Source organism: Ambystoma mexicanum, chromosome 10, assembly GCF_040938575.1.
Source record: "Ambystoma mexicanum isolate Mex_15411 chromosome 10, UKY_AmexF1_1, whole genome shotgun sequence".
Classification (NCBI taxonomy): Eukaryota; Metazoa; Chordata; class Amphibia; order Caudata; family Ambystomatidae; genus Ambystoma; species Ambystoma mexicanum.
This window is the reverse complement of record NC_090932.1, coordinates 260,935,796-260,946,079: the sequence shown is the minus strand read 5'-3', so window position 1 is coordinate 260,946,079 and position 10,284 is coordinate 260,935,796. Positions and strand designations below refer to the sequence as shown.

Below are 10,284 nucleotides of genomic sequence, written 5' to 3'. Positions count from 1 at the left end.
CGATGAAATAGTAGCAGACCTCACAGGATCCAAGATATTCTCAAAGGTTGACCTGAACACCAGATATCACCAACTGAAACTACATTGTGATTCCCAGTACAGCAACATTCTTAACTCACATCGGCCTACACAGATACAAGCGGCTCAGCTTCGGAATCACCTCAGCGGCCGAAGTTTTTCAACATACAATCCAGGAGGTGATACGCGACATCCCAGGGGTCCTAAATGTCAGTGAGGACATTCTCATTCATGCAGAAAATAAGGAAGAACACGTAAGGAGGCTTCACATGCTAGACGGCAGGTTAGAGAGTGCTGGGTTGACAATTCACAAAGAAAAGTGTGAGTTCCTAAAGGATGAGATCTCTTTTTTTGGGTACATCTTCAACAGCGCTGGCATTTCAGCAGACCCCCAAAAAGTAGCAGACATCCAGGCTGCCTCACCCCCCACCACACCAACGGAGGTTCGCAGTTTCCTAGGAATGGGCACCTACTGCAGAAGGTTCATCCCGAACCTGGCCACGCTATCAGAACCCCTTCGAGAACTCACAAAGGCCAGCACAAAATGGGATTGGGGGCCCGCCTGCCAAGAAGCATTTGAACACATCAAGGCATCACTCTCAGAAGACACCACCATGGCATATTATGATCCTGCACTGGCAACAGAACTGTATGTTGACGCTAGCCCCGTGGGTCTGGGAGCCATCCCCATACAGGTCGCTAACACAGGAGAGTAGATGCTGATTGCCTATGCATCCTGCGCACTGACACCGACGGAGCAACAGTACTCCCACATCGAAAAAGAAGCGATTGCAGTACTGTGGGGCTGCCGCCATTTTCATCTATATCTATACGGCCGACAGTTCAAGACCTATACCCACCACAAACCACTACTCCCGATCTTCACAGGCACTTCATCACATCCCCCTGCCAGAATTGCAAAGTGGCTGCTACATCTACAACAATATGACTTCGAGCTAGCATATCAGCCAGGCAGTGGTAACTCGGCGGATTTCCTGTCGAGACACCCAAGAGCGGCCACACCGGGGGAAATACACGTGGCGGAGGAGACAGAGAAACACATTTGCCAGGTGGTACACACTATGAAGCCAAGAGCCATCGGAATAGAAGACATCGTAGAGGTCACACAAAGTGACCCATGTTGTGATCTGGTGAAAGACACAATCATTTTGGGGGAATGGAAGTCCTTCCTACGAAACATCCACAACAGAACAGTGGAAGCCAAAGAATTCCTCACGGGGATCTTCACGGTCAGACAGGACCTATCCATAACAGAAGAGGGGCTCATCCTACGAGGGACTCGGATCCTCATCCCCGCAAGCCTACAGGTTAGAGTAGTGGTGCTGGCACACGAAGGCCACAAGGGGATGGTGAGGACCAAGGCCGGATAAGGCACCGCGTCTGGTTCCCCCACATAGATGGAAAAGTCGAGCAGCTAGTCAACACCTGCCTCCCATGCCAAATAACAGGGGCGCTGCCCAGTCCCAAACCCATCCTATCAGCGGAGCGAGGGTCCGCTAGATGGGATGCCATCAGCATAGACATTTGCAAACTACAGGAAGGCACCCACTCCAGGTACCCCGAGGTCGAAATCGTCAACTCCACGGCAGCGGAGGCGGTCAAACCTGCAATCGAGAAAATGTTCGCAACGCACAGACTTCCGAGGAGGATTAGGAGTGACAACGGCCCACCGTTCCAAGGAGGGGAATTCAAGAAATATCTCACGGAACTCAACATCCGCTACCATCACATAATGCCGAGATGGCTGCAGGCAAATGTCGACGTTGAACGTTTCATGCGGACAATGAACAAAGTTTTGCGCCTGTCGCGTGTCAACGCAAGCCCCTGGAGAGTGGACCTATACCAATACCTGAGGAACTACAGGGTAACACCCCACAGCACTACGGGAATACCGCCGGCAGACATGATGTATGGAACGATCATCAACTCATCCATCCCGCACCATCCGAGCATGAGCACAGACACGTATGACCACGAACGCACCGAACTAAGGTAGACCGTGGCGAATGCACACATGAACAACAAAAGGAATGCCAAGAGGTCCCACCACCGAGTTGGTGATCAAGTGGTCATGGTGAGGAACCCATCGAAATTGAAATTAGACACCTAATACGACACCGTCCCATGGACTGTAAGCCAGAGGCACGGCACCATGATAACAGCCAAGAGGGGACAAAGACAAGTAACGAGAAATGCATCCTGGTTCAAGGCAGTACCAAAGGATCTATGGACGGACAGAGAGCCAAAACCGGAGGAAGAAGACCCGCCCATGGAGGAGGGACATGACCACCTGGAAGATGAAGCGACCATGGAGGAGCCACCGAGTGAACCAGAACTGGGTGAGCCGAATGATGATGAGCAAACGATGGGAGCCAGGGGTGGACAATATAGTTTAAGAACCAGGCCCTGGGCCCCGGCCAGACTCACAGACTATGTGTGGTAAAAGACCCGATCGAGAGACTACCTAACTCCCTGGTTAAAACAGTTTGCCAAAGTAATATTTGTTGATTAATGTTTTGTTTAAAATAAAGGAGGAATGTAAAATCTGCCTTGCATCCCGCTACGCGGTGACGCAAGGCGTTCTGAATAAAAGCCCCGCCCCCGCTCCGCACGGGCAGTTCAGGCCAAGACACCAATGCACGTATGTCTGTGTGTTTATTACTCCCGTTGGAGCTGTGCAGCGGGGCCTTGCTGCCCAAGGCCTACATCTCCATTCTCCCGCTGACGCTTCGGTCGGGAGTTTGGAACATAACAGTAGGATGGACACTGGGTTGCTGTGGTCTCCATTAGATGCATCGCTTAAGCTTTCATGCCCAGATTCACCTCTCACTGGAAAAAAATACTAGATCTTAGTGTGACTTTTGTCATTGGCACAATTTGTTTATTTATTTGTATTATTTACTATTTATTTCATTTTTAACATGCTGAATGTTCCACTTTGACTGCCATCTGTAGGCGGGCTACGATGGGGTTTGTGGAGGAGACTGGCACCCCCAACAGCCAGGTCTTGGATCTTTTCCGGTATTTGAGGTGGCTGAATTCATGGGATCGAGACTGGCACTGAGGCACACGACTAACAGAGAACTTGTTGCCTCTATTCTGTATCATCTGAGTACAGTGGCTGGAACGGCGTGTGCATTTTGAATTCGGAAATCTTGTGTTTGGGGACGGTCCTTAGAAGGCTTAGAGGCCACGAACTGAACCCACTTTGTAGAGGAGAGGCGATCAAGAATGTTCAAGGAAGCTGAGACCTACTCCCTGTGTCTTGCTTGCATTCACTCGCAGCTCGCAGCATTATGTATGTGCTGATTATTTGAAGACCAAGGCAAGAGGGATGAAAAGCGAGACGGGGTGCCATTTGCAGTAGATACTCTTCCCCAGAAACAATGCAGCAGGGACTTTAAGTTGGCAGAAAGTGATTAGTTTGGGCTATTGGGTGACGCTTATAAGCCAAAACTATGGCATTAGAGTCCAGATACAGAGAAATGGCCTATGAGGGAGGGGCACAAAGCTTGTAGATGTTGTTTGGTTATTTGCCGACTCATTGATTCCCACCCAGTTCCTGCCACTCCCCACCCAAAACACTTCCTCATAGAAAATCTTTGAGCTCGCTTTAAACAAGCCTTGCCATCAAACTTTGCACTCAAAGTGCCTGCCAGCGTTCTTTCAAAGCAGATGTGGGTGTATAGATTCGAAGCCAACATTTTGAGATCCATACTGGGTGTACCATTTGCAGTATCTGTAGAGGCACTGTGATGCGAACTTGCGGTGCCATCCATTCACTCCCTATCATTACTACAGAGGTGTAAGCTGTTCCTTGCTATCTCTAAGTCCCCCATTTCTGCAATTAACATATTTATCTACCTAGCCTGATTATATGATGAGGATTGGACTAACACATTTCTTATCCATCTAAGGAAGGCAGCAATGGAACATCTCCATTCCATAACATGGACATTGAGGTGACGGATTTGATCATCGCCCCTGTTTAAAAAAAAAAAAAATGATGACTTTATAGCGAATATTTCTCATTCGTAGAAAGCCAAACTATAGTCGGGATCATCTTCCCACATACCTAACAAAACTACTATTGTCCAATATTCGCAGATTCATTATATACCTGTGTTTTAATATACTCCCCAGTAGGGAACACAAGGGCGGTGAACCATATTGGCACGAAATGAAAGAACCTGTAGACTATGTAAAGTTCAAATTGAGACTAATCATCAAGTCCGCACCCAACGTCATGTTTTAATGTCCCACTATATTAAGAGCTATACCCGTTAGGTACTCAACCCTTGCTTTAAAAAGGATGAACAATTTGGAGCACCATTTATGAGCAGAGAGCACGGTTATAACTGCAGCAGTTTACCATGCCTGGAAAGTAGCACTACACCGAATTGCACTACTGAATGACTATTCATTTTAACTAGACACAAACGAATTTAAATGATTAACTTTTTTAAATAGTTATATCTGTTTTATTATCTGTTCTTAATGGTAGCTTTAATTTATATATTTTAAACTGTTGTATTTATGTAATGTATACACATTTTGCAAAAGGTTTGCTGAATAACCACATGCTTTACATTTTTCTGAGTGGTAATAATTTTATTGGAGCAGTACATAACTGGTGCAATAAAAATGTTTTAATTAGGACTGTCTTCAGCCACATAATTTATAAGCTCCATGCGTGTCCTTCACTGACATACTGTTAAAAACAAGCATTGGAAAAGCCAATAGTTTTGACTTGTGTATAAGTATTGGGCATTTGCCAGGCACTGCGATTATATGTCCAGGTACTGGCACTATTTTGCACTTGCTACCATCAATGGCCAGCTATCACCACTACGGCAGTGCCTGGCACATGCTTTCTTACCGATGCATACACAAAAGCCCATACTGTTGGCATTGCCAATGCTTGTTTCTGTTTATTTGGGAGTTTCAGGGAGTTCTACACGCCATCTTATGGAGCTTGGACATTAGACATTAATACAAAACACTGTAATGAAACATCACATAATACAACCTGACATAACATGTGGTGTACTACTAAATACGTCTCTGGAATGCAATATGAGAGGGGTATGTTAGGTGCGAGATTGTAAAATAATGCACAGCAGGCCATTAGGACAGCACACTAGACAGGCAACCACCCATGATACGGGCCCATATGGAGAGGCATTCTGGCACCTTACAATCAGCTCTGAGGCCTTCCCACGAAGTGACATGGCATTGCAAATAGGACATAACATGACATAATATGGCATGGCATAGCACAATCTATCATAATCTTCTCATCCAATAAGGAAGTGCATTTTAGGTCATTCAGGAAACCACTGTAATGAAGAAACCGTATCAAAGTCCAGAAATGCCCTAGCAAACCTCAAGCCAATCCACACCTCCCCGGAATATTGAGAATCTTGCCGAACTTTCAGGACTTATTAGGAGATGACCAGCTGCTTGACAGCTGTCAATCAGGCTTTAGACCCATGTGTGGCACTGGATCATGTTGCGAACTGTGGGAATGCCTCTTGGAAGATCTTGATGATAGTCACCCCAGTGTGCTAACCCTTCTCGATTTAAATGCTCCTTTGGCACAGTTAGTCACATGGATCTCCCTCATCACCTGTGAGCCTGGCTTGGCTCAGGCGTGTGCCAATCCTTCCGCCCATGTTGAATTTAACAGGTGGTGTCTAATGCCTGGTGTTATGCAGGGCTATGCAACCATTCCCTTGACATGCCCTTCTAGTAGGACTGCAGGACAGAATGGGGGCAGGGCATGCTCATATCTGATCTCAAGGCTAATTAATGATAATCAGTGTAGTAGTAATATAGCCTTAAAGACAGACGGCGGATGACCCCTTCCTTGGTCAGTAAGGCAGTTAGCATGGGGCGGTAATTGCAATGCATGTCTTGTAGTTTTTGTGGTGAAGTAAACGTGTTATTTTAATAGTTAGTAAAGTAAATAGACAAACTGAATGAAAGTGTTTTTTTTCATTTGTAGTATGTGTTTATTTGATTATAAGGTTGTTTTCATAAGTAAAGTATTACAACTGCAAATGTGGTGAACTGGATGATCTCTCAAGCATCTCTTTAAGATGAGTAGCAGTACCCTCGAGATAGATGGTCATGCATCAAATAATTAAGACAACTCAATAGTTTGGCAAAGGGAGTCCGCTTAATGACAAGTTCATAAAAGGGGGAGTAAAACAAACATCAGCAACCGCTCGATCTTCTCGCTCTCTTCACTTATAGAAAAAACACAATATTTATAGCAAAAACTCGCCATTGCTGACATACAACCTGCGCATGTACTAACGTAATTTTACGTGGCAATCTTAAAAACCTAACATGCAGCGTGATTGGCTATAGGAAGGTAACTTAACATAGGTACTATATCTGTATATGGTAACGGGGAGAGGGGGTTGGATAATAAATGTCAGGTGGCGCAATTAAGCCCTCCCTTCAAAATGGCCACTATGAACATCACTAAAAGTACGACGTCCCATTGGCTCTACTCACTATAGGACCCTAGATTACATGGTCCACTATCATTGGGTTGACATCAACCCCACTCATACTTTTCCACCTACGTCTAGCAGCATGCAGAAAGAACATCCATGTGCAGAGAAGTTCGTCTGCACCCCAGCTTCCCACCAATTATATTACAATCAAACATCACCTCAGGGGCCATGTGTCAATTACTGCTTTGTAGTTTGGCCTTGTGTCTGTTCTGTACTCTGAGAACTTTCAAGGAGAATGGGCGTGGCTGGGATCCATGCGTAGGTGTGAAAGTCTCCTTCTTCCAGCCTGCCTTTGTCACGTGACTAGACACCATGAAATCGGCTTTTCTCTGTGTCTTTTTGTATATTTGATTTAATTCTACCAGTCTTCTGACATCTGTGGCTTATCTTGACCTTTCTGAACAGTATCCTCTGTTCTCTTCCCTACTTAATTGTATCCAATGTCGGTCTATTCCAGTCAGATAAGACCTTGGTTTCTTGGCATGGTCACCCTTAGCTGAGTTTTGCTCTGTCTTGAGTCTTGATTTTCATGCTGCGACACACTCCATCTGAGGCCTTTTGTAACCTTTGTTCAATTCTGCTTATGTGCATAGTGAACTTACATTCATACATAAAGTGCTTCTTGAGGTATATAATTGTAAACTTTAGCACTTACCGCAATCTATCAACTATAAAGCATAAGCAAGCGTCACAATTTCTTTGCCTCTTGCAGTTACTTGCATCCGTACACGTTTAAACTAACTGAATATCTTCATCGTGTATGTGGCATAAGTTTCTTTATCTTGACATCGACTTCTTCACTTTAGGCTCAAGATGTCACTTATCCATGGTATTTCGTCTCTTTGTCAGTATTTTCAGGTCATTATATCTTCTATATGTGCTTCAGTCCGATTTGTTATGACATCACCATTCATCTTCCTTCATTATCTTCTTTGCCTCTTCAGGTATCTTATTCAAACAACCATCATATTGTTTAGGATGTAGGTATGGTTTCTTTAATGGATACCTTACTGTCCAGGTTTTCTTAGGTGTCAGTATATTAACAGGTGCTGTCATCCTGATAGGTACTGGGCATAGCCCAAGTGCTGCTCTTTGCTGGTTGATCTGTTCATCATACGTCACATACTTTGATGTGAATCCAATAGGTAATAGGAGGGGGGCAACTGGAGTGGGGAAATACTCGACACTTCCTCTTCAGTGGTTATACTGGAGCTGGTTTAACATAAGCATGCATTAGGTGTTATGTAAAAGTAAAAGATTTCTCGATAAGAAAGTAAAACCATTTTCCAGTGTTTAGCTTTCTCTTTGTTGTGTTGAATAGGATGTTGCAGCACAAAAAGAGTCCCTCCTAGAAAGAAAGTGTCTTGTTGAAAGAAATCTTGTCTGAAAATTGCATTGTTGCTTCCCTGTTTACTTTTCAAGCCGCAATATTCCTGATGCAGTCAATAGCGGCAGTTACTGCCTGCACTCTGAATATTCTGATTGGCTGAGGGGAAGTCATTAAGGATCTGTATGTGCTAATAATTATTAATAAAAAAACGATAATGATAATACAAATAATAATGATTATTTACAACGAACGTCATTCTCAAATAAAAGTGACAATGAATTAGAATAGAAAATTAATATTGCAAATTGCAGTGCACAACACATTCATACCAGCTTGTTTTATGTAATATGGTGAATGAATTTGTGAAATCTATGTGTGTTTATTCTACTGCATTCCAAGAGCTTCACTGGAAACCCGTTCTGGCGTTTTGCCACCTACTTTTCAGCTCCTCAGATTAGACAAGCGGAAGCAACCAGACTCCCAACCATCTTCGCCATCACGCCCACCTATACGCGCCTGGAGCAGAAAGCAGAGTTGACTTGGATGGCCAGCACTCTCCTCCACATCCAAGCCCTTCACTGGATTGTTGTGGAGGACTCTGTAAACAAGACCGCTCTGGTGTCTTCTTTCCTGGTAAAGAGTGGGCTGCCATTTACCCATTTAGCTGTGAAAACCCCACCCAATGTGACCAAGTCCAGGGGCGCTTTGCAGAGAAACCTGGGATTAAAATGGCTGAGAGACAAATATGGCGCAAGCCGCCCAGCGGAAGGAGTTGTATATTTCGCTGATGATGACAATACCTACAGCCTTGATATTTTCCAAGAGGTGAGAAAAACATCAGATGTTTGCAAATGTGCACTCTCTCCTTCACATGTCCCAGTTCTGCTCTGTTTGCATTGTACTTCATCAAGACGTTTGTGCCCAGAAAGCAGAAAGTCTCTTTTAGCATTTTACAAGAGTAAATCAGCTGCCACCAGTTCTACCTTATATTTCCTAGACTTGGTCAATAGCGTAGACAAAAGCTGAAGCCATTGACATCTGGGTATATGTGAAATGCTGCCTCCCAAAGGTCATATATAGGAGAGCATGAATAGTCATGTATGTCGTATTAAGTGGCATATAGATTAATTAGCCCACTGAGCTAATTTGTTAGCTTAGAGGGTCGTTTGTCTCCAGGTCACCGGCATCATTCCAAACCATGTGATTTCTGAATATCTATCTCTATCACAAGGAGAATTGTTTTACGGCTCATGTGCATTGCCTGTGGACCCTCTTGCCAATGTCCTCATCATTTTGAGCAATGCTTTTGTATGGGAGCGCAAAAACATAACTGTAGCAATGAAAAGACACCTCAGTAAATCTCAAAAGAAAAGTGATATCGATCCTGTGGTTCTAGTAGACTATTTCCCTGCACTTGAGATACCCCAAAATCTACCTAAGTGTGGCTTCTCTATGTGCACCAGTGTTAGTGCTATAATTTCTGAGTACAGTAACTAGTACTCAACTCCATCTCGCTGACATCTCTTCTCAATGTAACTCACCTTCCACTTTATATTTTGTATCTCAATTATGTAGATATCCTGAGCAATTTGGGGGATCATTTGATTTAAAGTTCTAATTGTGTGTTCAGTGCATGGTGTTATAGCAGTGTTGTATTTGTATTTATATTTGGTTATTTGCATAGCGCTCTTTCCCCATTTGTATGGCCTCAATGCGCTTTGTGGTAGGAATGCCCTCTGTGACCATAGTCGATGTCTTTGAAGTTATAGGAGTTTTAGATTATGAGATGCATTCCTTTCTTCTTTTTTCCTTTCTATTGTTCTTTTTCCACATAGTATCTGTCCTGATGGGGAAACACGTGTTGGGAGATAATGAGAGAGCAAATATGCATGGAGACAAATAATTCATGAAAAATTATGAGAAAAGAGTAATGTGCAAGATACAGTTTTTGTTTTGAATGTATGAAACCAATACATAGAAATATTTTTGGGGAAAAATATGGAAAATAAAAATACCAGTACTTGACAAACTGGATTTGAATTATAAAAGAAAAGATTTGTGATTATTTTTTTATATACGGGGAGCGCACTCTGCTTAAGTACCATTCTAAGTGAAAATACATGAGATGCATGTGTGCATTTTCACCGGACTACGACTTAGGTGGCTGGCTAGGCTCGGCTAAGCAGCCCAAAAATGGTCAGGCACGTGTGTGGGTGGTGTTGGTGGTTTGCGATACATTGCTATTGTTGAGAGAGTCAATGGGGCTGATTCATGGAAGTGTTTTATAATGGTGCAATCCCATAGGAAAACAAACGTTCCATGAATCAGGACCATAGTGTGGCCAGCTATACCGAATTTCATTTTGTTGGTAGTTGCAGTATGCTAGTG

At 43.8% G+C, this 10,284-nt stretch overlaps 1 pseudogene; it reads left to right on the top strand.

Moving 5' to 3' along the window:
- The first annotated feature begins 2,191 nt into the window (after positions 1–2,191).
- The window catches only part of LOC138492855 (galactosylgalactosylxylosylprotein 3-beta-glucuronosyltransferase 1-like), an 87,163-nt pseudogene continuing 79,070 nt past the window's right edge, over positions 2,192–10,284 (top strand).